Raw genomic sequence first — 26,272 nt, forward strand, 5'->3', positions numbered from 1 at the left:
ACCTGATAGACTTTGGAATTTCCATTATTTGCACCTCTATGTTTCAAGCTTTGATATTGATGCATTGACACATTGACGATGATTTTTTTTAATTAAATATATTTTTAATCAATATTTCTCAATTTCATTTTTTTTTTTGGCAATGGGATTGCATTCTGCTTAAAGAATACATGCAAAGCCTTAGAATTTGCCAAAATTAGGTAATCGGGGGAGGACGAAAGGTAGGAGGCAGGAGAACTGCAAAAAAAAAAAAGGTTTATGTACTGTATGTTTATTTTTACACATTTTTATGCAAATTGGTCTCAGTTATATTTTATATTTTATTTCCTGTTTCCTTGTAGTGAATTATCCATTGAAATCACGTTGCTGTCGTCTGGCGATAAAATGATAAGTATGACAGCTTAATGGTCTTTTTTTCCATGTTGTGTAACGTAAAAGGACAGCGACACAATCTGATAGGATAAGGTGTGAGAGTTTGTTCCTCAATCATCCACTGATGTCCACATGACCATAGACCACAGGTCAGTCCCTGCCACAGATACCTACAAAAGAGACTTAACAAAAAGTTACATAGTAGTACAAGTATAGTTACATGTGCACCCAATTGTCACTTGTCTGTATAATGTCAGAAAAAATTACCTTTAGGGGTACAACAGTCTGTCACTGGGACAGGACTCCGGCCTAAATGGACAAACTTATACCTTATCTACCCTTAAAAGGTGCATGGTAGCACCTAAAAATAAGTAGAAATATGGTACTTCAATGAACCTTTTAGGGGTACAAAGATGACCCATTAAGAGTACTTCCCCAGTGACAAGCTGTTGTACTCCTAAAGGTAAAATGTTTGCACTTTTTTTCGGGAGTGTGTGAGCTTGGTAAGATCTTCTGTGAAAGACCAAACAGGTATTTGTCAGAGTCTAAGGCTGATGATACACTGGGCAACGTTTTGAGCAATGTTGCCGTCAACGGGCAACCAGGTGAGATACAGGGCCCATGACCAATCTAAAATATTCAGATAGAAATTTGTTACCCATTCTCAAAGGGAAAGTGCCCAAGCAACATTGCTCAAAAAAGGTTGCATTGCAAAATTGCTCAAAAAGTTGCCCTGTGTATCATCAGCCTAAGATTTATGTTGAAGGCAGATAATTAATTGTCACTATTAAGTCCTTACGGCAAGGGAAATCTTTAGACTACCGAAATTTCCCAAAAACGTACAATGCCTAAATGTACTTAAAAAGACAAGAATGGGTTGCACCTTACTGCCCCCCCCCCACCCCTTCCTGAATGTCTAGTGCAACAAAACATGTAGACGTTAGTATTTGTGAAGTGTTGTTTGGGATGCAAGGCGCAAACTCACTGGATGGGGTCCTCAGCTGCCTTTGGTGAGGCAGAATCTTGTTGCCTCGACAAAGGGCGAGAGGGGAGTATGCTCCAAAGCCACTGCTGGATATTTTATTTGTCAGCACATCTATCCGTACAAGCAGGGGACCAATGGCTGCAGAGGAAGTGGTCTTTCTGTCACAGAAACAGTTGGCACAGAAGCAACATATCCAACCCCCTCCTGGTCCCTTGCCGTCATCTCCTCCCTGCCCTTCAACTCCCACTATCTCTCGTTCTGTATCGTTTTCCTGCAAGCTCTTTCAGCCATCAATGAAATCGCAACCAACCCTGCTGTGGACTGACTCTTGCAGCTGGCTGAGCTGCAGAACATCTGCCATATCTTGCAATCACACAGATAACCCTCCTTATTCTCTATTCATACCCGTCATTCTTTGCGATATACACCTTGTATTTTCTCCTCCAGAGGTCTCTCAGCACCCCATTCTGCTTTCTCTTTTACCTCAGGATTTAAGCCTACTAGCTGTTTTCCCCTCTCTTCTCTTCTATCCCCGCTGACTCCTCCCTCCGTTGCTCTCATACTCCCTCACTCACTCACGAACACACTTGAACACAAGCACACATACATGCGCGCACACACATACACATACCCTCCTCCCCCATCGCTGCAGTGTCTCTTAACTGCCTTGGAGCTAACAAGAGGGGAAATAGCACACCGACAATTATAAGAGGAGGGGAGAGCACGACACAACGAAAGAGCGCCAGTGAATGAGTGCATGTGTGAGAGGAGAATCAGGCGGATCTGAGGATGTTGGCAATTCAGGACTAAGGGGACGGATTGCGTGCTCCCTCTGCCTCCCAAGCGAATGTTTGTCTGCAGTGTTGCTGGTGAATGGACGAAAAGCGGTGAAATGGTGAGGAAGCCTTTTCCTTTTTTTTCAGTCTTCTTTCCACACACCCTTATTCCTGTTGTTACACCAAGGGTAGCTTCTCCGTTAGCGTCTTTGGGTTTGTTTTTGGCTTGGGAAGGTGAACATGAGCGTGTTTAGCACCTCAGGTAGCAGAATGGTATTTTTTCTCCGTCTCGGTGAGGTGATGCTCAGGGATGATGCTAAAGCAGCTCTCCTGAGCCCTGATTTGTCTAACGAGTGCATGATTGAGGACTAAACATCTTTGATGCCTTGCCCATATACCATACCTAGTGATGCGGCTTGTGCAATGTTAAACAGTCACATATTATTGAATCTCAAATGGGGCAGTACTCTAGGTGTAGTGTGTTCATGCCACGCTCTGCTGGCTGGTGAATATAGAAGGAACTGAATAAGGTGCACACCCCATGGAGAGACAGGGCTGCTGTTTCTGCTGGCAAGCCCCATGTCGATATTCTCCTTTCGGCCATACTCCTGCTGATCTTTGACTCCCACTGCTCCACGTTAACCAACAACACGTTCGCTCCCTTATCGATCGCATCGATGTGTGTGCAAGAGCAGAGTTTGTGGTTCTCCCAAAGGGAGGTCCCCTTCCTTTCCCTTCCCCAGTATGTATCATTTGAAGCATTTTTGCCCTAACAAAAATTCCAAGGATTGTTATTAGGGCAACGAGGGCGGCATAGGCTGGTGACAGGGTTGTGCATGCATGTGTGCGAGGGAACCTGCACAGGGAGGGGTTTAGGTGGCTGGAGTGGGGGGTATAATGGTGGAGAGATAGTAGGGGCAGAGGGGCGGAGGTTGATGCGGTACACAGAATGAAAGGAGAGAGAAAGATAAAATATATCCTGCATGAACCCGCCACAAGGAATGGATGCACAGGAAGGCCCACTGACCCATTACAAATTAAATCTCATTAAAGTCTCAATTGTTTCTCCTAGATGGCAAAGAGATTAAAGGGAAAACAAATTGCCTCTCTTGAGTAAAGAGAGTTTGCTTCTCTAGAGTTAAAGACTCCGATAATCCTGCGCTTTATACCCTATCGAGTTTCTCAGCACCGTCTCGTCTTCTAATACCAATTAATTTGAGATACAGTGTCCACATTGATATTATTGCTTTTACACTTACTCTATCTTAACAATAGTCACATTTGTCTACACTCTTAAAACAGGGAAATGTTACACCGATTCCATACAAGAACCATTTTGGGTTCCCCAAAGAACCTTTCAGTGAACAGTTCCTAAAATATTTTTTTCTTATTATTAGAACATTTTATTCAAAGAACATTTTTCCATTCTAAAGAACCTTTATGCAATGGTAAGTTTCCATGGAACCACAGATGCCAGTAAAAAAAACTTTATTTTTAAGAGTGCAGTTTTGTTTTTCCAAAGGAATTTTAGGAGAAGCATCTGAGACAAAGTTGATACTTTAATAAGTTATGCTAGCTAAGTTCACTTCATTACAGCACAGTGGCACCTGTGTTGCTCAATAGAGTGCTAATACAGTAAAGATGTTTTGGTACTCACAAAGAAAGGAAAACAGACTATGCAAAGATGAGCAGATACCGCCAGCGCTCCTCCCCCCTACAACCCACAAACTGACCAAACTGCAGGATGATTGTGCAACATCAGCTAAGTACCAGTTAATATTTGTACATCCTGTGTTATCATCTGATATGATGGCCGTTACGGGAGGCTTACTGTCATTTTGATACTGCTGCTCATTTGCTAATAACAACGCAAGGATAATCATGGACGTCAAAACACAGGCATCAGTGTCAGTGATATTCAAACACTATAAACGTCAATAACAAAATTATCACAATGGAAGCTTAGACTCTAATGATGATGGTTAAAAATAAACTTCACAGCTTAACTCGCTAGACTTTGTTTTCCAGGTAGCTCATCATCAACGGTGAACCGAAATCGTGCCATAAACAAAACCGTCTAAACCACTGAACGTCAGATTGTTATGCATCTGGGTCATGTTTTAAAAATACCTGAGCTTGCTGCTTTGATTGCAAAGCATGCATGCATACAGATTTGATCTTAATTTATATTTTACAAAAGAAAGTAGTTTGGCCATTTATTATTTAGTATGTTTCTGTCACTGAAGATATGTTGAATTCAGACTAAGAGTGTTTAGTTTGTGGGGTCGTCCTACATGAGTCTAATGGAGACAAAAAATCCTGTCCATGTAAGTAAGGGTATGCTAGAATGGGATGCAGGAAAATAATGAGGAGAAAGAAATTTTAGTCAAAGTTCAAAAACGATAGGAACATTCTTGAGAGGGAAATGCCAAAATATACACATGCAACTTTCGGAGTGAATGCTTGATCGATCATAACTGGGTTTTGGCACAACAGTAAGGGTTTGACCAAACACCTCGCTGGTGACCTTACATGCACTGATAGCCAGCTGTTCATTCATGCTCAGACCAAATCACACATCTGCCATTGAGGATACAGTTTCTAAAGGGTACTACTTATTAAAACAGTAATTCGTTTTATTTATCATTCCTGGTGTATTATTTGTGGCCCCTGACTGTTTTGCAGTCAGATGTGTGACATTTCTAAAGGTTTGTGGGTTAGTCAAGTCAAGTCAAGTCACCTTTATTTATATAGCGCTTTTAACAATACAGATTGTGTCAAAGCAACTGAACAGCATTGATTAAGAAAATAGTGTGTCAGTAATGCAAAATGACAATAGTAAACATTAATTTTTCAGTTAAAGACAGTTCATCATTCAATTCAGTGATGTCATCATCCAGCTCAGTTCAGTTTAAATAGTATCTTTGCAATCATTTGCAATCAAGTCGCTGGAATATTAAGTGTCCCCAACTAAGCAAGCCAGAGGCGACAGCGGCAAGGAACCAAAACTTCAAGTCAAGTTTATTTGTACAGCGCTTTTCACCATACAAATCATTGCAAAACAACTTTACAGCCAATTAAGCTTCTACAATATTTAGTGGTAGTTTATCAGTGGTGACTGTCAGTTAATGTACATATGGCAGAAATGTACGGAAAAATAAATTTAAGACGTAATAAAACAGATGATGAACACTATTAACAGCAATTATTATATGATGCAATCAAACTTAAAGCAAAATGTGGTAGTTCTGTGTGTTGCTTCAGGGTTGGCATCATCTGAGGTCCTCTGAGGGGTTGGCATCATCTCTTCTCAGGTGTTCTGGATCCAGACTGAAGCTTGTGTTAGTCAGATCTTTAATGGTGCTAAAAAGAAATGGTGATATTTTTACAGCTCAAATGTGTGGCATGTTACAAGGATGCTACTAAAAATTATACTAATGGCTCAAAAATGACAACACAACTTTAAACTTTACTTTCAGAATTATGACTATAATATGACTATGTTTCTTCTTTGTAACGAAGGATTGTTCTGTATTTTTAATCCATTTACAATGAAAGGGGACTGAATCATTCAAACCGGTTTTTAGGATTAACTGATTCATAAAACAATCTGACTCAACAGAGTCCTCATTCATCAGTGCTATTTCAAAGCTGTAAAGGCTTCAGATAACAAATCAAACTGACCATTTTAATTGAACTTTCATGCCTTTCTGAGGTTCCAGTCCCCATTTATTGTTAAAAAATGCAGCGTTCATATTGTGCAAGACTTGTCTTCTGACACAGATTGGCTGGAATTGGAGTATTCGGTGAAGTCAACTAAAAAGGGCTTTTCTCAGTGAAAGCATGGAAAATCCAACACTCTGACAAGTTTGGGGTCAGGAGGTGACCAGGCCCTTGTTTTATGGAAACACATGTGAGAGAGGCCCTTTGTTGAATTGAAACAAGTCATTAGCTATATCCAAGTGGTTCATTTGTAAGAAGCACTGTGGAATTCTATATGATATAGGTCACATCCAAGTCTGTTAAGGTTTAAAGATGTGTTAGATTTAAAGTAAAAGCAGCTCAAATGGTCTGGGAGAAAAGTTGCTATTGAATGTTGCCATTAGTGGAACAGGCAGGTTACTGTGAACTAAACAAACAGGCCATTTTTAAGAAATATATTCCTATCTGAATATTGAGCAAAGCCATTTCCCTTCTGAACAAGCCTTAGCTTCTTTATCATACATGATAAACAATGTATTGAGACTGTATGAATTTTATTATTATTATTTTTTTTTTAATTTTCACATACACCTATTTATGTATACTCGATGTTTACATTTTTCAATGAAAATGTCAATTGTGTTTGTGCAAAACTATGTTCTGGCTGGTTATTTAACTGTCACAAGTCAAAACACTTTGGCATTTTCACTGACACCACCTTCCCATTCATGCCGAGTTTGTGTCTGTATCACCTTTACATGTTTGCTTATTGCACCTGTATGCGTGTTCATTTACAAAGCTAAGTGATTTGGCATAAAAGCACTGTTGTCATGACATCAGCAGAATGAAATGGATCCGACTGTTAATTCTGTAGTCAAGATCACATTTCTCCTGATGGCACGACTCAGCATTGGCTTTTGTGTACAGTCGTTGTTATCAGCAGTTTGTTTCACAGCAGTTTTGCATTTAACAGAATGGTTTCATAATACTGTGTTGAGGTGTACAGAAGGAAGTAAGTTCGAGAACTGAAATGAAATTTGGCTATGGAAACAATAGTCTATTGGACTTTATGTGCAGTAGATATAGAACATACACTGCTTTATTCTTATAGATAAGAATATTAACGTTAATTATATAATTTACTAATACATTATTAAAATCCAAAGTTGTATCTGTTAATACTATTTAACTGACCTCAGATAACATGAACTAACAATGAACAGTTGTTTTTTATAGCTAACGCTAACAAAGGTAAATAAATACTTAAAAATAAAACTTTAAAAAACAAATATATTGATCATTTTTAGTTAATGTTGTAACGCATAAACCTAATGATAACTTATTGTATATCTGCTTGTACTCTTGTAATCGTTTTTTTCTCACATTTCAAACAGTGTGAGAGCAGTGTAACATGCTATATATTTTATGTAAAATATTTTTTATACATTTTATTAAATGATTTTTTTTCTTCATTATTATACAATTTATAGACTTTTTAGTTGTATCCCTCATTAAGTGAAAAACTGTTTATATCAGAATGTATTTGTCACAGTGCAGGACTATTTATGTTAAAGGTCACATATTTTACACATTTCTGGAGTTTTATTTTAAGTCTTGATGTCCTTAAGAATATGTATTTGCGGTATAAGTACCAAAAACCATCTCAATATATTTTTACAGCTCCTCTCTCAGGAGCTCTGCTGAGAACAGGTCGATTTTGGCCTGTCTTATTAATATTCGTGAGCCTCTCTTCTGATTGGCCTGTTGTGTTCTGAGTGACACACGGCCAGGTCAACCACAGGTAACTAGGGTCAGCCGACGTCACAGCGCTAGCTGGAGGCAGCAAAGCAAAAGGGAAACTGGAGGCGGCCCATTCAAACCAGCGCAGATTTGGCTACTTAAGGAGCTTAAAATATCATCTTGTTGTGATGTTGGGTGCCAGAATCGACGTAATACAGCCTCAAATTCGAAATTTGATCGCATATCTGCTGCCACTGCCAGACAAAAATCCGACGACAGCTGCGGTTAAACGCGATGAAACGAGCAGACTGGACAGAAACGATTGTCAAAAATGCTCGCGTTTTCAGCGCACACTTCTTATCAGAAAAGGTTCAATAAAGTATTGTCTTTTGTTGTTATGGGCGCGTCTACAGATTTCTTGCCATATGTCTATGTTTCTTGCATTGGGCGGTGCTCGGGGTGGTGACTGAAGGCGGTAACTGTGTAGTTCTGACGTCAACTTTTTATGGAAGTCACAACGGTTCCTGAAAAATCACAGCTACTTTATGCAGGCTGTGTGAATTTTACTGTGGACTGACTGTTTTGAAACTTATATGGTAGTTAAATAGCCCCTAGACCTCAGTTATCCTGAAAAAAGCCAGGAAATTTCAGTTTTGACAATATGGGACCTTTAAATTGGTGAAACAATGTAATTCAAAATTATACTTTAACTATACAAAAATGTTATTTGTTAAATACCCATATTATTTAGTGTATAATAATAATAATAATATACATTAAGTATACATTATTTTCTTGAAGAATTTTTGTTCCGCTATATCAAATAGAACTGCAAAAATAATGATAATTTCAAACAGGTTTCCTAAACACTCCCCCTTCTGCCACTGGTTGGACAAACAGATAGTCCCGCCCCCAGACTCACTACATTGAGCTGCTCGGGGAAAAAAAGAGACAGAGCCAGTCTTTACCTTTTTCAGAGATCAACCTACAAATGGCTTACTTTTAGTCCTCTCTACATATTAAACTGGGATAGGTGAAAATGTTTAAACATCAACAGAATTTATCAGAAAAATGGAAACTCATTTGCAAATGATAGGTGCATCATGTTTTGAAACAGGTGTAAAGGTGAATGAGTTGGATGAGCCATTTGTGGCATTCATTGGTCAAGCATGGCTGCATGCGACGTCTGGCTCTATCACTCGGAAATAGCGCTTGGCAGGAAGAGGAGGCACATACTCTTATCTAGGTCAGCAGGTACGAGAGAGGGACTCAGAGGTGTTTGCATCTTTTTGTGCACACATGTCACCAGGGGAAGTGGTTTTAGGAGCTTTAACAATACCTGGAATAAAAACAAAAAATCCCATAATACCATAATGCATCATAATGACATATTCGGTTATAAAATCCAGCATATCGACTGGCTCATTCGCTATTTATATACACATGTGGTCATTTAATCACATTTTCTGCTTGCGTGAACCTCAACCAACTTCAATAATGACATAAAGCAGATTTTAATGTATCAGTCAGAGTTTGATGAACTGAGAGGTATTTTCATACAGATTAAACTGTTAGAGATTATGCCATTTGTAGGAATGAATTGAGAAACTCTAATGTAAAGTATTGCCATCACGCCCAATAGGATGTTCATTCTGGCTTCCTAATATTTTTTTCATGAGAAAATTACTAGGGATACACAGTATATTTGTACTGTATTTATTGGTTGATATTACAGATGAAAAAAAAAAAAACTATATTATGGTTAATTATGCATGATCATTTCCGTAAATCTTCACAAAATAATTTTATTTATGATATATTTAAATGTATTATTTATATACATATTTTATTTACATATAATTTATTTATTAATTTTTTGCTAATTATTTTTGCGTAGTAAGAATATAGTTGTATTGAATAAATGTGAATAGCATTGTCCATATAACTTCACAAAAATAATTTGGGAAAAAAAATTATATATATATATGTAATCTGAGATAAAGTTGATGCTTAAATTAAATATAATTTCATTAAGACTATGAAAGAGCACCTCTGAGTGATGCAATTTTTCTTCTGGTTTTCTGAGAAACGTCCTACAGTATTTGTATGTGTGTGTGTGACCGAGCGTAGATGAGCTAAGAGGGTCCTCTTTTCTGTTCTCATTACGCACAGAGCATCATTGTATTCGTTTGCATGGCCATAACAGCGGTCATATGATTGAGGGGGAGGTGTAGGGGTGCCACCACCCCATGAGCTCTCCATTAGTCATATGATCGCTGTTATGGCCATGCAAACGAACACAATGATGCTCTGCAGGATGCACAGGGCCTGAGTCTGACCAACCTGGCTAATGATGTCAAATAATCAGGCTGAACTATTAAAGTTAGATGATCTGCTATGCTAGCATATTGCTATATGTTTCATGCATAGGGGAGTGTTCCAGGTTCAAATAAGTTAAAGACCTCATGAAATTGCTTAATGTCTGATGTTTTTTCCTATTAAAACAGGAAGTTGTGGTGGGACGTGCCAAACAGCTCGTATCATTAGGCTTTAGTAAAGTCTCAGCAGTGAAACATGGCTTGCTGCTTGCTAGTCATTGCATATGGTATTGGGGGAGGGACATTTACATTCTAGAGAGCAGTTTATTAGATACAAATCTGTGACGTGCAAGAGTACACATCAATATTTTTCTCTGGTTTACCAGAGAAAGATTTTGAAGTCAGCATGAATTGGAAATTTGCCCTTTCGGTTTTCTAAATGCATCTTATTGATCTGATGTGTGTGTTTTAATGTTTGGACCTTGTAATTTTTGTTATTTTTAATTAAAAAAAATTCTGGTGACGTTTGCCAGATTTCTCCAATCATTTTATCCAGCCCATTTTAACAATCAACTGCAAACTGGCATTCAGATCTGCCTCCATCCAATCAACAATTGATGGATTGCATTAAGTTAACACCCTACAATTTTTTATTTTTCGATAATCCATTTCAGTCAGATGTACTTCACAATATGGAAGAAAAAATCCATTGCTACTTCCATTACATCACAGTTTTTAATCTCATTAAATCTTAATCTACATTTCAGTAATCTTGTGTGCATTCCATTTTATGTATAAACTGGCATTATGCCCATTGTTTGGCAAAATCTTGTAATTTCAGTCCGCTTGTTAAATCATGACATTTTCAAATAATACTGTCTCCAGAGCCAAGCTGCTAATTGTTTGAAGTGAAAATCTCAATGGCCATTTATAAGCAGTATTCATTCTCTATCATACCTTTTAACCTAAGTTTTAAAATCCATGTACACAAGAGTCTCCAAGCTTACAGTATCCAATTATTTAACAATTCAGAATAGATTGTTTATTTAGATTGTTTATTGTCTGGCCAACTGAAGTTTCAGTATGGAAATAAAGGTTAGGATCAAGCTTTTTCAGAAATATACTGCAAACTGTAATTGCATATTAGCCCAGCTTGTTGTTTACCTTTGCGATTTGAGGGAGTGTTTGGATCCAGAAACAGTAATGTGTGACATCAGACTTAAATGGATAGAAATTCAAGCAATCTGGAATTTTGTTTGAGGACAAAAAATTTCACCACACAAGATTTCGCAATGGGTTTAAGCTGGTCACGCAAATTCGCCTGTATTTACAACAAGAAAGCTGCTTGGTTTGACAGTGACTTCATTGTTTTATACATTGCTACATTATTGACAATGGATCTTTTTGTGTTCGAAATTTCGCTAACGTGACCACACTTTTAGATCGGTAACACTATCAGCCATTACTGAAAATTAAAATATTGATTGATCAGCAGCACTTGTGACATAATATTGATTATTACAGAAAATAATTTCACGAGTTCGTCTTGGAGATAATAAAGCGAGAGGAATAGTATGTGTATGTGGCATGCTGTTCGAGGAGAGGGCTCTGAGCTCGGTAATTCTTCCCGAACCCGGGGCACTCCCCCCCCCTGTCCAGGGAGAGGGCTCCGAGCTCGGCATTTGCCTGAACGCAGAGCGCTCCCTGCCCCCCCGGTAGAAATGGGTCGACGGTGAGGAGTTGGGGTGGTGGAGGGATGCTAAAAGACTAGAGAGAATGACGGTAAGTATAGGGTGACCATACGTGCCATTTTCCCAGGACGCATCAAAATACCATACAGACGGTTCCTTATGCTTTCAAAATGCTCTCGAGGTATTTTGATGTCATACACCGATTGGTCTGCACACGCAAACAAAGCCAAAACCTAGATATTTTAGGCAATATAGAAATCCTGGCCAGGACGCGTCCTGGGAAAATGGCACGTATGGTCACCCTAGGTAAGTAAGGTGATTATTTATAGTGGTTCTCTCTCGTGGTGGTTGGATAGATGATGTAATTACTGATAGTGAATTGGCCGAGTTGATTATCTGCGCGTGTTCCTCCCGAAATTTCTTAATATAACATCACTTATTGGCGAAATGTGTGCTAACCGGTATGGCTAGAGCTAGCATTGCACAATGCCTCAAAGTCAGGTACGTTCCTGTCTGACAACCCTTCATAAGCATCATTCTGGCCAGTTTTGTGCCGCTACTCCCCCTCACGGTCTGTGTTTACAGTGAATAGTGAAATAACACCCCAGCTAAGTGCAGCAGCTAGCGCTAGCGCAGAGATAAACCCACCCCTCCCTTCAGAAATCTGCTGTGCCTCAAAACGGCTCATATCTTATCAGAGCCTGAATTTGAACATTACACACAACCAAAGCAGATTAGCAACACGTCGCTCTTGAGCTTGATCAGACCTCTTTTGTATTTTTTATTTGACGGCAGCTGCGGTTAATAGGTTGTGGACAAACGAAGACTGTTAGTCTCAGAACTTGAGTTTGTATACTGTTTCCCTTAATAGATGGTTTCCCATTAGCAGCTCTGCTCTCACATGTATCCAGAAATGTTCACAGTACACAGACATGCATTGTCAGGGCAAGCAGCCATGTGACTGCAAACAACAGTCAGTTTTAATAGTGGCCAGGCCATGCCCCTACCTCACATGGGACCTTTTATGACAAAAACAGATCTACTATACAGTCGCCCACCATCAACGCTGGCCCTCGCCAAATCAAAAGTCCTCTGTTTTGGGGCTGCTATTGACCGAAACACTGCCACTCATTGTTTCTCCTGATGTTTGCACTGTGGTACAACAAAGCCGTGTCCTTTGAGCAAGACATCTAGGGTCGATTTTGGGCCATGAGCGTACAAAGCCTTGCACAAATGTGATTGTTTGAAGCTCATCATGTGTCACCTTCACACTCATTTCCAATACATACGATCCCTTCATCCAGAAATGATGAAACGCATATGCCTGGAACACTCTGAACTTCATAAATATGGTAAATGTGTTACTTTACACAATGCTTCACTCTTTTTTTTATCTTCTGTAGTGCGCATAAATATAAAGACTTTGGCCAGGGGCCAAAATGATCATTCAGAGTGCCAAAAGAGAGCAAAAATGCTTGCCAGTTATCTGCATTGTAACTAGCTTGTATATTATGCTGCAAAAGTGCTTACACCCCACTGAGGATTGGGTTTAGGGGTAGACGTCCATGCTTATGTTTAGTTTTTCTAAAAATCATATGTTTCCATTTATTAAGAATATATGTGAGAATATATGCGCGTTGAAGACTGACACAGAAGAGAAGAAATTGTTGAATAGAGTCATTATTTTTGTTTTCTTTGCACACAAAAAGTATTCTCGTAGCTTCATAAAATTAAGGTTTGAACCACTGATGTCACATGGACTATTTTAACGATGTCCTTACTACCTTTCTGGGCCTTGAACGTGGTAGTTGTGTTGCTGTCTATGCAGGGTCAGAAAGCTCTCAGATTTCATCAAAAAGATACAAAGATACCCTTTAAGATACAAGCTAGTTACCATGTGGATAACTTGCAAGTAATTTTTGTTTGAGGCTAAAAGGTTCTTGCTTTGTAGCCTCTGGACTAGAAAGTTGAATAGCTTTGTTTATATATAGACACATAACTAATTGAGACTTCAATGAAGCTCAGTGGTTTATTGAGATACTGTGACTTCTGTCGAAGATAAGAGGAAAAACTCTGACCTTGAGTGATTTAGTAATTAGTCATAATGCAGAACGACTTCATCCCGATAACCCGATGCTGTGTCTCCACATTCATCCTTATAAAGCTTTGTCTCATTTCTTCACCTCAAGCTCATTGCCAATCTTCACAACCTGTCATAATTAAAATCCTTCTAAGCGCTATTACTTACAGTAAAAGGCCTCTATCTTTTTGTCTCCCTGATCCAGTACTCAGGCTGGACGTGACTCAAGTCTAAGCACTTGTCCCTTGGTACGCCTAGTATCTTGTCGTAGCAAAAAAAGAAAGGAAATTAAGCGGAAGTATGTGATTGAAACTAAAGTGCATAAATAAACGTGATAATAGGTTGTACTGGTAACCCACCAGGTCTGGTCTTAAAGGAATAGTTCACTCTCTGTGTTATCATTTACTCACCCTCATGTCATTCCAAACTTAAATATTTTCTTTTATTTTTAATGGAGCACAAAAAGAGAAATTTAGCAGAGTGTTCATGCTGCTCTTTTACATACAATAAAAGTGAATGGGGAGCAAGAACTGTCACACTTTTAGGAGTATGAACTTTAGTGTTGTCTTTTTCTGTTACATCTGCCTGTTCCTGTTTTTCCTTATATGGTTTTGTTCCTGTTCAGTTTAGCTCTTGAGTTAATTTGCTCGTTAGTCATTATTAGTTAACTCCTATCACCTGTTTGCCCCTGGTCAGCTGCCCTACTTAAAGTCTTCTTTCTGTTCAGTTGATTGTTGGATATTATTTCGTGTTACATGTGTTTGTGCCACCCAGAGTTATTGCCTTCCCTGTATTCGTGTGGATCTTCATCGTCTTCCTTAGTGGAACTGTAATACATGTTCATAAAATGACATAAGGCTTGGTAAAACTCATTATTGACTGGTAATCTTCTCAGATCTCATTAACGTTCACGTATTTTATTGCATCAAGACGCATCACGGCAAATTTTACACCACTTATGGGTAATATTCAAAACGCACAGAATTAAGCCTGTACATGACATGTGGGTTGGGAATTTGTTCCCTTGACTTATTTTGTTTTATCACTTTTGAACTAAATTAAAACAAGGTAATGAATAAGTACAACATGGCCATGATTTGAACATCATATACAGTGGGGCAAAAAAGTATTTAGTCAGCCACCAATTGTGCAAGTTCTCCCACTTAAAAAGATGAGAGAGGCCTGTAATTTTCATCATAGGTCTGATTTAATAAAAACGAGGGGGAAAATGAATAAAAAGTGGCCAAGAATTAATAAGTTATTGAAATGATTTCATAAAAAGAAGAACAAATGATTGAAACGTGGCCACAAATTAATAAGTCATGGAAAACAATAATAAAAAAAAAAGTTGGTTATTAAGTCGTGGTGGGATCTAATTCTTAATTCATGGCCTATATATATATATATATATATGTGTGTGTGTATTTATTTATTTATTCATTTATTTATTTATTTATTTTTCATATTGCAAGGCTCTGTAGATTTGAGAGGGATGTAAAAAAAATCTATTTTGAGTAACTACTGACTTGAATTTTTATCTTTTCCCTACACATGGTCTGCATTTAAGGTACTTTTTGTTATTTTTGGACTTTGACAGTTCCTGGTCACCATTCACTTTCACTGCTTGGAAAAAAGACGCATTTAGCCTAACATCCCCTCTTGTGGTCTACCAAAGAGAAGCACAACATGACAGTGAGTAAATGATGACTTATTGTTCCTTTTTGGACGAACTATTAGTTAAAAATGTAAACGATGCTATTTAGGCCGCGTTGGATGTCTTGCATAATGCAAGGCTTTAAATGCAGCGTGCTGGATATCTAGTCTGCGACCTACATCTCACTTATTTCAGACGTAGGCATGTTCCTGTACACCACCAATGAGTCAGAACCCCAGAAAGACGGTGCTGATTCCTGTCTGAGCTGGAACACTGTACATTAGCCATCGTTTCATCCCATCTATAATCTATCTCATACCGTCTAGTGGCAGCTGTCAGTCATAGAGGTGCAATCCCGTCACAGTGCTATTCTGAGCCACGTTTGACATCGAGGATGAGTTGCCGTTTGAGGTTTTGAGATGAAATGAAAATCTTCCCCTGCTCACAATCTATGTCTGAAATCTCAGAGAACATTCTCAGAAAAACCCAAAGACTTCCATGTCGCTTCCATCTGATGTTGTTTCAGTTTTTGTCATTTTGATTTTGCAGAATCTTACTACCGGTTTGCTTTATCCTTTTTCGGTCATTGATTGCTCTGTGGCTAACGTGTTTCAGAGTCTTTCAAACCAGTGATTATTAGCATATGAGAAGTTGACATTAAAGTCACCAGAAGAACTTTCTGAGTAAACAAGACTGACACAATAACTTTCCAGGAAAATTTTGAGTATTTGAATCATTTGTAGATTTATTAAACAGTCAAGCGTGGTGAAATGAGCAGACAAGTGTCCATATCTGCTTTTAGTTTTTCTTTAGTCCAGAATAAATTCCTGTAACATATTTGATGTTAAGACCGTTTCTGGATTAATTGAATAACGTTTACTTGCAACAAAGACTATACTGCTTTTTTTAAAACCAAGTTACATCAAAGTCTCATCCAGGTTGAGTTTTTAATATCAAAATGTCATCTAGTTTGACGTTTTTAAACAAATTGAGTAGCTGATTGCAAAAATTATGCATGTTTTATAGTAAAAATTAAATCAGTAAAAACATTGTGTGTTAGAGGTATCAATTAATGCACAGCTTTCTTTTAACTGAGATGATTGGTTTCTTAAACGGCTTACTCTTGGATCATCATATCAAGTAATTTCAAACTGAATTTCGATTCGGATGTGACTGAAGTGGTGTTTCCTGTGTGGGTGAGTTGTGTACTTTGTGATTAGTCCATCTATTCCATCATCAGTTCGACCCATTTAGGTTGATTAGTGGGCCAGTTTCAAGCATAATAAGGGGTAATTAGCCAATCACAGCAACTTTTTTTTTTTTGAGGCACTGCTTCCCTTGCCTCCTTGGTCAAAATATCTGACTCTGGTAATAGAAAGTAGGCCTAAATCAATTGTATCAGAGTGGTTGTAACAATACATAATGATTTAATAACAATAGCAGTGTTAAAGGTAGGGTAGGCAATTTTGTAGAGGCTAGCAATAGCAAGCTAGCTTTGAAAGCATAAGATCCCACCCTCCCTGCAAATCACTCTCCAAAGCCACGCCTCCAAAACACATGACCGCGCACAAGCAGAGCAGAGGCTAACCAGCGACACGGTGAGACACGGCGCTGGTGGAGCTGTCAGATTACCTCATGTCTCATTCACCGATGAGAAAACATTACAGTACAAAGCACATAATATTACAATAATAATGCCTTCTATTCTCGCTCGGTCTGCAATAGCGTAATGAATGCGCTGATGACGTATCATGTCTGCGCCAACGGTGCGCAGAGGTATGCAAATACATACGTTGACAGGCAGGTAGGACAGCCTATAGTAGCCCACGGACCAAGAGATATGATTGGATGAACATTTTATGGTCCTACACCTTCCACAGATGATATAAATACATATAAATACATTTGGACCACTTAACTTAGTGATTGCTATCGGGATATGAAGAGACTTTTAACCAGCATAACAAACATTTTTTTGAACCAAATCACCTACCCTATCTTTAATCGGTCAGTGCTAACCACATGCTAAAGTGACAGAGTTTCACAGCTGCATTAATGGCCTGGAGACAATTTGATCTGCAGTGTTCTTTGTTTTATTGATTTTTTTTTTTGTGTATTTAAAGCAGTTGTTTTTTGGTTTGTGGCACTGGCACTAGTGCAATGTTGAATGGGTTGCATCAGAATCATTAGCTGTAATTGTTGTTACAACTGTGGCAATCTTTAAAAGCTGAAAAGTCATGCTGGGTGTGTGTGCTGCTTCTGGGGCGTTGGCGCTCTTCAGGGGTTTAGTGTACTCTCTGTGCTGAACATTCATATTGTGACATCCATTTGTTCATAATGAGCCGCCCCTGACATTGACGCTATTGTTTGTTCTGTCAGTTTCTTGCATTAGTTAGTGGTCTAGTAGTTGATATACAGTACAGTAATTTAATTCTCACTAACTCTCATGTGGTACATACTGATAAAACTAACTACTCTGTATGGCAAAATTACCTGGAGGGATATTTTATTGCTCAAAGTTTGATCTTTCTTAGCTCTTTAGCATTTGCCATAAGTGGTAGAGCAAACGGTCTTCTTCTATTGTGAATTGTCACTTTTCTTGGCAGGGAATACAATAAAAATTATACAATTTGGTAAATACAAACGCACACAGTTTTCTGTCTAAATGTTTTAGCTAGCTTCCTAAATAATATCTGTTTTAATGGTGCAAACATGTAACTCTATTGCCCCCTTGAGTATCAAGCAGTGTTGCCAAGTCTGCGCATTTCACTTTTTAAAAAAGTTTTTGAGCCTGCGGGTTGAAGTGAAACTCCCCTGGAAGGAGACAAACCTGGCAACCCTGGTATGGAGGTTTGTTTATGCAAGAATGAACATCAACATGAGTAATTTTTGCTGATGAACAAACTAAGGGTTATATTTTTGTGCAAATTATTATTCGTGATTTACTTGAATTACTCATTTCAATAACTTCAAATTGTGTTCATGGTTTTTCTATTGAAACAACAAAAGGACACTACAGCAACCACAGTCGCAAACAGTATAGTCGAGATTCATATTTGGATTTATTACAGTTTGTCACTGAGAAGGTTTGCTCGCAGAGTTAGCTGCAGCACACAGCACAAACAGCCTTGTGAAAGAACACAGACTGGCTGCATTACTTTGGCTACATAAATTTGAGCTGAACATAGCAATAGAGATCTCTAAAATCCAACATACACATTCATCAGTGCCTTCAGATCATCGTGAAGTGTAAAGAGAGAGCAAGCATGTCCAGGTTTGGGAGATTAGGCAAAACACTTGGCAGAAAATGTATAAATTTAAGAGAAAAGTTCTGACTTGGGGATTTAAACTTTTGACATCTGGCAACCCCAAGCTTGAAGCTCAAGAAAAAAGTGTCAAATGAAAAACAATAAAATGTTTTCAGGATTAATAGAGGATTAAATCGAGATATTTTCATGTTTTATTCTACAACATAAAATTCAGTAATACCTCCTTGTGAAGCTTTTGAAGATAATCATCATATCAAACAGGAAAGCTCGCTAGTCACTTTCTTACCCTCATTGTGTTTATAATCACACTCTTCCAAACTATTCTAACTCAAACTTACAAGGAAAACATTTTTCTTAACACTGGTGGTGGCTGTGAAGTCATGTAACCGTAGTGTCGGTCGTTTTGCTTTTTACTAACGACAATTGTAGCTAGACTTTAAATATAAAAGTTTGTGAAGATTATCATGATGAACAAAATGTGACAGAATTATAAACTGATTATTTTCTGCAATAATCCAAAATGCCAATGAAAAAATCTGGTGACACTTTATTTTAAGGTCAATTTATTATAGAAGCCCATTTCCACCACTGAATAAAAAAATTTAAAAGGTAATTGCGACTTATCTCACAATTATGATTTTTTTTCTCGCAATTACATCTGACAATTCTGACTTTTTTTCTCAGAATTTTGAGATATAACCTTGCAATTGCTAATTGTATCTAAAAGACATAAACTCACAATTCTTTTCTCAGAATTACATGACAAACTCAAAATTGCGAGAAATAAAGTCAGAAATGCAAAGTCACAATTCTAAGGAAAAAAGTCACAATTTTGAGATATAAACTTGAGAAAAAAAGTCAGAATTGTGTTTCTATCTTGCAATTATGACATTATAACCAGTGTTGCCAAGTCCATGGTTTTCCTGTGGAATTGGGCTACTTTTACACTGTTGCCGTGGGTTGTATTTCATGTCCGTGGGTTTAAGCGACCCCAATAACGTGATATTTAGCCCCTAAATTGACAATTTTACCAGGGGAACCCCACCAAAAACGTGTATTTTACCCCACCGGAAAGCTATTTTTACCGGGGGAACCCCCTCGAAGCGCGATTGGGCTAGTTTTGAGTTGCAATTGGGCGGGTTTTGTTGTGAAAACCTGGCAACCCTGATTATAACTCCCAGTTGTGAGTTTATATCATGCAATTCTGACTTTATTTCTCAGAATTACCAGTTTATATCTCGCAATTCTGACTTTATAACTCACAATTGTGAGTTTATATCGCTTATATTAATTCTTAATTATATATAATTCTTGCTATTAACAAACCATTAATTACGACTTTTGCCTCAATAAACTCCTAATTGGCTGTTTATTAATAGTTAGTAAAGTAGTTGTTAAGCTTAGGAATTGAGTAGAATTAGGGATGTAGAATATGGTCATAAAGAATATGTGCTTTATAAGTATTAACAAACAGCCGATATGTTAATAATAGGCGTGCTAATAAGCAACTAGTTAATAGTGAGAACTGGCCCCTATACTAAAGTGTTACCAAAAATCATAATGTTTTTTTGTGGGGAAAAAAAAAACAGGGTGATGCAAACTTACAGGTTGGCCTGCAAAAATACATTGTCATCACAGTGGACCAATATCGCAGAAAATTATGCTTAATTGATCTAAAGAAGCAGAAATCGTGATGACAATTAAAATACATGCAGCCCTATAATTTATAAGTATGAACAAACAGCCGATATGTTAATAATAGGCGTGCTAATAAGCAACTAGTTCATAGTGAGAACTGGCCCCTATACTAAAGTGTTACCAAAAATCATAATGTTTTTTTGTGGGGAAAAAAAAAACAGGGTGATGCAAACTTACAGGTTGGCCTGCAAAAATACATTGTCATCACAGTGGACCAATATCGCAGAAAATTATGCTTAATTGATCTAAAGAAGCAGAAATCGTGATGACAATTAAAATACATGCAGCCCTATAGACATGAGTATGTTTCTGGCCAATTTGCGCTCTATTTCATCTCATCAGTCTATAAGAGAAATAATTAAAATGAAGGAGATTGTATATATGATTTCTCCATAAAAGCATCTCTTCTTTTATCTGTGCTCCCTTGTGCTCTCTGTCAAGTGGACTCCAGGCACTCTGCGGTGGAATTCACAAGAACAATTAAATGGCTGATTTGAGTCATGCATGTTCCATCAAATCTCTGACGTCATGCGATGCAACTCTGAGCGCCGCAGCTCTCTGCTGGCCAAATTTAAACCCTGTGTCTTCAATCCAAAGATGAGAAATGAAAGAAGCACAAAAATGAACAGTACAACAGGAAATTCGCCCCAACGGCACTTGAAACCGATTGCAACAGTGGTTGTGAGGGATTGAAAATTCCCCTCTGAAACACATCTCCTGAAACAATGATTGCTCTTATGACCGATGGTAGAAACCAAGAAGACAAATTAAGGGAAATGCTATCTGATTCTACATCGCTCTGTGAATTGTATGATTGTTCACTATTGTCAATGTGATCAAAGGTTGCATCTGTTCTGGTCGGTATGTGGTCTCAGCTGCCCACTGACACAGTAACCCAAGACTCCTCCCGTCGCTGCACAATAGACAAAAACGCACCCATCCCGATGCACGATTTGAGAACTAGCTTAGTGGATTAATAGCTTTAGAGTTTATATCAGACATATTAATGTTTCAGCATTTAGTACTTGTACACTTGACACAACAAATCTCAGCCGTCTTTTACCCTCAGGAATGCCTATCCAGTTTGTGAATTCAGTTTACATTACTGTGGCTTCCTTTTCAGTTATACCTTATTAATAATACAGAGAGATGAGATGTGATTTATGAAGATTTATGAGTCTGTTTCATTGAGCTGGGATACTGTATGGTTTCCGTATAATGGTTCTGCACTGTAATCAATTAGTGTCTGTTACTGGGGCATGAGTCATTGTGGGGGAAATACAGCAGTGTGATATAAAGACAGCAACCCTCCCTCAGTAGTGTGCCAGAATACCGAAGGGACAGAGTGGGGAGGGTGGATGGAGGGGAGACAGGGACTGACGTCAAGCCATCCTCAACACAGATGGCAGGAATGAACTCTCTGAGTCATTCGACTTTATATAGGGGAAGAAAAAAGGTCATTGGTTTGTGATTTTTGTGTGCACAAATATTGTATATTTGATCAAGGGAGTTGATTGGCTTTTCTGGATTTATTTTTTATTTTATCCCAAAAGAAAAAAATATATGAAATAATATAAAAGCCAACATTTTTTATTTTCTTTTTCTTTTGGGATAAAATAAAATATTTTGTCTTTTTTTTAAAAATAAAAAATATTTTATTTTATCCCAAAAGAAAAATAAAATAAAAAATGTGTGCTTGTTGGAGAATTGGGATTTTTTTCATGAAAATCAAAGCAATTTCCCCCCAAATTCTCATGAGCTTAATGTGAAATAGAAAATAACTTCATAAAATTCATTATTAATTAATTATAATTTTTTTGTATATAGGCCTATGTTTGTGCAGTGTGTAGATTAAAATAATTTTATAAATTGTTTTTCTTTTTGCACGCATTCACATCTTTATGTGTATAAAATATGTGTATAATTACTTGTTTATTACTACTACTACTACAAATTTTACTATTATTATTATTATTATTATTATTATGTATTTTTGCATTATGGCAATTGTTTAATACATTACAGGATGAAAATCATCCTGTGCAGACATAATGCATGAATTAAAAATCAGTACAATTTGATTATTAAACATGATTTATTCTATGTATGTTACAATGTAGAGTCACTGTATATCACCAGTAAAACAGGATATTCAGTAAGAAAAAATGTAGTTTACTCTGCATAAAACAATGCATAATTTGCTATTTGACTGTTGGTTAACATTACCAACAGGAACATAAAGTTGAACTGAGCAAGAACATAAAGATCCCAAGAGGCTCTTTCAAATCTGTGTGTCATGATACAAAAACCATAGTATGCGTTCATGTAATTCAGCACAGGTTACCCGCTCTGTGCAATGCATGTGATATTTGTCAGACATATATGAGTTGGGCCAGGAGTGTATCCCAGAGAGTTACAACTGGCAGGCAGCCTTACATAACACAAGCATTCATCAATAAGACAGAGATGCCATTGCGTGTTATATAACAGTCTATTTATTGCACAAAGCTGGGTTTGTTCTGGGGGAAAGGGAGTAGTCTGAAGTGGCCAGGGTCACATGGGTGACCAACTCAATAAAAATACGACCTCAGTGTTCCTCAGAATGCGTTTATCTGACAGGTACACTGACGTTCATTTGTTTCAGATGTTCATATTTACTGTCCAGATGAATGGTCAGTATCACCAAAGGCTGTCTGTACTAGCCAAGTTGGAGTCAGCATTAAATCAAAATGTACATTTTTCACAATTCAATCAATTCCAATTTCCAAATTCATTTTTTATTTTTTTTTTACTTTTAAATATTATAAGAGGGTAATTGCAGAATATTGAGGAAAGAAGTCAAATTTGTGAGATGTAAACTTAGAATTAAGAGACAAAAAAGGTCAAAATTGCAAGATACAAGCTCATATTTGTGGGAAGAAAGTCAGAATTGAAATATTGACTCTGAATTGCGACAAAAAAAGTCAGAATTGTAAGAAAAAAATGTAGAACTGCAAGAAAAAGAGTCAAAACTGTGAGATCCAAACTCGGAATTATAGGAAAAAAGTCCTCTTAAGTACAAGATATAAACTTTGGGTTGAGAGACAAAAAAGTCAGAATTGCAAGACATAAACTCAGAATTGCAAGAAAAAAGTCAGAATTGCGAGTTATATACTCAAAATTGCTAGAAAAAGTTCAGAATTGTGAGATATAAGCTGAGAATTGAGAAATATAGATTGTTTACATTTTACAATTCTGATTTTTTTCCTCAGAATTCTCATTTTATATGTTGTGATTCAGATTTTTTTCCTCAGAATTCTCATTTTATATGTTGTGATTCAGATTTTTTTTCTCAGAATTGTGAGGAAAAAGATAGAATTGTGATATATATATATACTCAAAATTGCGAGAAAAAAACTGAATTGCGATATATAAGCTCAAAATTGTGAGTTATAAACACAGAATTGTGAGAAAAATGTCAGAATTGCGAAATATAGACTCAGAATTCGTTTTTTTTTTCTCGCATTTCCCAGTTTACATGTTTGAATTCTCATTTTATGGAATTCTCATTTTAGACTGTCAGATTTTTTTTTCTCAGAATTGTGAAGTATAAACTCGGAATTAAGAGAAAAAAATCAGACTTGTGAGATAAAACTAGTTTCGTGTAAACATTCTCCTATTCTATATCATACAACTCCCATATCAAACTTATTGCATAAGAGTATGACATTAAGCCTTTCTCCCATGTGCAGCTTTTTGAAAAATCATTCTAATTATGGGTGCATTAAACTCAGGAAATATGTGGGTCTGACAGCAGCTGATCTCTGGAGGCGAAAGGGAGCCGGTGGGGTCAGATTACCTCAGCGCTCATGAGAAAACATGAGTCTGGCTTAACGGTGAGACCCCTGTCGTTCTCCATCCACTCACACATTCGTTCATGGCCTCAGGACACATTTCTGATAAAAGACCAATGCATTTCTAATTTGCTCAACAAAGCATCGCAAGCATAATGTTTTGGTTTCTAGGTTACAGTTTTGCCTGATACTTATGTCAAGCGACTGTTAGTTTAGACATCCAAGCATGGGTCGTGTTGCGAAAGCAGAAGTGGTAAAATGGCACATTCTGTATTTCTCAACTATTCCAGCTGTCATTCCTAGTCTCCAACAGCCATGAAATGTTGCAGAATAATCAATTATCATAAATATACTCCAATTGCCAGATTTCCTCTGAAGTAATTATATAAATGGTATTAGCTCTAAAAGCATCACCGCTTGACTGATGTAATACTGATCTGGAAGAAATACAGAAATGCGATCAAGCACTTTTTGAATATTTATGGCACTTTCCTCAAACGGTACAAAATATGGCCCTTTTTTATTTTTCAGAACTAAATATTGTATGAGCTGTTTTATTTTCTATTTATTTTACATCTACACTTGTGCATTTGGCAGATGTTTTTATCCAAAGTGTCTTACATTGCATTCAGGCTATATATATTTATAATCATTTATCTTTTTTATATTTATATTCATCTTTTTTTTAATAAACCTTTTACGTTTTAAGTTTGGGATGTCTAAATGCAAATTCAAACCCTGGTTTGTGTGATTTTCTAAATTATAGTAACTAATAATAATAATAATAATATTGGAATGGGTAAAAGGGTTCAAATGTAAAAATAAAACATTTCTTAATAGGGGTAGCTAGTTTTGTCTGTTTTGTACTTATTTATAAACTCAAACCATAAATAAATAAAAAATCAGTCTTACAATAACTTGGGTAATAGGGTTGACAGTTAAGCTTGATTAATGTGGTCAACTGAGAAACTGAAATAAGGTTATTCACTTGTCTTCCCATCATGCTGTTGAAAGCGTCCAAATGATGTCACATCCTGTTTGACAATGTTAGGGGACCGTACTTTTTTGTAATAGCGGAATTCACGTGGTAACAGAGCAACACAGTATGTTACGTACAAAGCTAAATATTATGTTTATGGTAAGACAAAATAGGTTTTAATTAAAAGTATATGTTTTAATTAAATGAGTATCAATATTTTCAATAGTTTGTAATTTTTTATTTTAATTGTTGGATACAGTCAAGAAGGCGTAACTTGATTTCACAAGAAAACGCAATTAGTTTACACTGTGGTAAATTGGTGGCGAGTATGAATTGTCACATGGCATGTGAGTACTAAACTAAGTTCTCTTTCATGTCTTATTGCCCTTAAACTGTCAAATACACACGTTTATGTTAAAAACACACATGAGTTACATAAACAGTCGGTTATGTCTGTGAGGTTAACAGCTGGGAAAGACATTGCATGTTTATTTTATATCTGTGTGGCAGCAGCATAATATACAGTAAATAAATCAATAAATCCACTGCTCTCTTGTCTCCACTGAGGCTGGGACTGTAAACACTTTCGCTTGAACTTTCACCAATTGGTACACCATTGTCGCTTGCAAAAACACAATGGCGGCACCATGGGTGGAAACTTGCAGATTAAGGGCCGTTAATATTATAATAAGAGCCCCTTTCTACGTCAAAGCGGGAGCCAAATCTGAGCGATCAGAACAATTTGATTTTTATGAAAATGTATGACATTTAGAAACCCTTTTTTAAACCCCTTACGAGACCCCTGAAACTTATAAATAAGATGATTTGGACAGGACAAAATTACCTTTTAAATAGGAGTATTTTTTAAATATAAATTAGCTACTTTTGCTAGGTTAATCTTAGATAATACTTTATCTTAAAAACAACAACAAAACACACACACACACAAAAATTGTATCTCTAATGCTTGAAAAAAAAAGCCATGGGACAAAATAGTGTATTGTATTCGGAGTGTACACACAGAAACTGCTTCACTACACTAGCGGAGCAACTAGCTGAACTTGAACGAGTTTGACATGATTTCTGAAACATTTATTGAATCAACAGAAAAACCCCTTCCCATACAGTACCTTCCTTTGTGTGCGTCGTACTTTGCTGTGGCTTTTCCCTGTCAA

The 26,272-nt window shown here is 37.2% G+C and overlaps 1 protein-coding gene across 1 annotated transcript in view; it reads left to right on the top strand.

Annotated features, from left to right (window-relative positions):
* The first annotated feature begins 1,895 nt into the window (after nucleotides 1-1,895).
* Nucleotides 1,896-26,272, top strand: part of LOC107562557 (guanine nucleotide-binding protein G(z) subunit alpha-like) — a 45,702-nt gene continuing 21,325 nt past the window's right edge. The window contains exon 1 of the mRNA XM_016247192.1: nucleotides 1,896-2,252. The gene's annotated coding sequence lies outside the window, so the exon portion shown is untranslated. The remainder of the gene's footprint in view (nucleotides 2,253-26,272) is intronic.

Source organism: Sinocyclocheilus grahami, unplaced genomic scaffold (assembly GCF_001515645.1).
Source record: "Sinocyclocheilus grahami isolate Dianchi unplaced genomic scaffold, SAMN03320097.WGS_v1.1 scaffold828.1, whole genome shotgun sequence".
Classification (NCBI taxonomy): Eukaryota; Metazoa; Chordata; class Actinopteri; order Cypriniformes; family Cyprinidae; genus Sinocyclocheilus; species Sinocyclocheilus grahami.